Below are 1,828 nucleotides of genomic sequence, written 5' to 3' on the forward strand. Positions count from 1 at the left end.
TACATGATAACTTTGTTGTATATTTAAAAGGAATAGCAAGTTGTATATAATATGCAGTTTCCAGTGCAATCTTCTTTTTTTCTATTCTACTTTGTTATGGAAATATTTGTTTTATTTCTTAAGTTCAGAACAAAAAAAAGACACTGGAATTGTTTGCCATTTCCTTCTCCTGCTCATTTTACAGATGAGGAAACTGAGGCAAACAAGGTTTAGTGACTTACCCAAGGTCACACAGCTAATAAGTGCCTGAGGCCAGATTTGCACTCAGGAAGAGGAGTCTTCCTGACTCCAGGCCTGACATTCTATTTACTGTACCACCTAGCTACTCACTGGTCCCACCGTTTCCTGGCAAATAGAGGGAGCAGAAATGGAAGTAGTGTCAGATTTTATATTCTTGGACTTGAAGATCACTGTGGACAGTGATTGCAGCCATTAAATTGAAAGATGCTTGCTCCCTGGAAGGAAAGCTATGGCGAATCTGGACACCATACTAAAAAGCAGAGACATCGCCTTGCCAACAAAGGTCCGAGTAGCCAAAGCTTTGGTTTTTCTGGACTTCAGTGACTCCAGAGCACAGAGTGAGGCTGACAACTTTGCTCAGCGCTGCCTCACTTAAATCCAATTGATTCAGAAGTCCTTGGTCCTCTTCAAGAATGAAGGAAGAGCAGTCAATACTTAAAGAAATTAATTAGGACTATTCACTGGAAGGCCAAATACTAAAGCTGAAATACTTTGGCCACATATTGAGAAGACAGGACTCATTGGAAAAGACATGGATGTAGGGAAAGATTGAAGACAAGATAAAAAAGGAGTGGCAGAGGACTGAGATAGGTAGTGTCATAAAAGCAAGGAAGTGAGCTTGGACAAACTCTGGGAGACAGTGGAAGATTGAAGGGCCTGGTGTGTCTATGGGGTCACAAAGAGTTGGACACAACTGAAGGGCTGAACAACAACAAAAGCTTAACCCTCCCCCTCTACCCCCTCCCCAAATCAGACTCCTACAGGCTGTAGCATAAATCACATGCCTAATTTCTCTTAATCATTCCCATCATCCTGTACTGAAGTAGAAAGGAAGTATTATAATAGCCAAAATCTACATTTCTGTTCTTCTAATTGCAATTAAGTAATTAAAAACCCTAGTCACATAGAGGTCTTTGTCTTTTTCCCCCATTTTGTTTGATTTTTTTTTTTCATTTTAAAAGCATTTATTTTCTCTCCCTCCCACTTCCATTTAAAAGCAGAAAACAAGACGAATATTCGTAGTTAAGCAAAACTCCCGAATTGGCCAAATCCAAAAATGTGTAGCTTTCTGCACTTCCTGTGTCGGGAGGTGGGTAGTATGAGTCATCACCAGCCCTCCGGAATTATGGTGGGTCTTTGCATCGGTCAGAGGTCTTAAGTCTTTGAAAGTTATGGCCCTGTGTCCCCTAAATACCAGCACCCCTCCTCCTCCAGCCCCTCTATGTATTTTAGTCCTTGCTCTAGGACCAATGGACCTCCCTCTTCAGACGACCCCCGCCCCCAGTCCCTTCCATCCCTCCCAGCTTCTTCCCCACTTCCCAGCAATGCCTAATTCTATTATTCCGAGTGATTTCCCTGTGGGCAGCAGTTTATTTCTGTCATCAAGTCTCTGATGAAATCTTTAGCCATGAAATGTTTAGTCCAATCCCAACAAATCGCATATAGTGTTAACATGTCACAAGCCGCCCGCCGGCCTGCATTAGGGCATAATTTGAAAGCGAGCGAAGCGATAATGCGCGGCCAGGCGGCTTCTGTGAGCTCGCATTAATGGAGCTGCCGGCCTGGCAATTGACAGCCCATCGACTGG

This window comes from Vombatus ursinus, unplaced genomic scaffold (assembly GCF_900497805.2).
Source record: "Vombatus ursinus unplaced genomic scaffold, bare-nosed wombat genome assembly UNPS02014816.1, whole genome shotgun sequence".
Lineage (NCBI taxonomy): Eukaryota > Metazoa > Chordata > Mammalia > Diprotodontia > Vombatidae > Vombatus > Vombatus ursinus.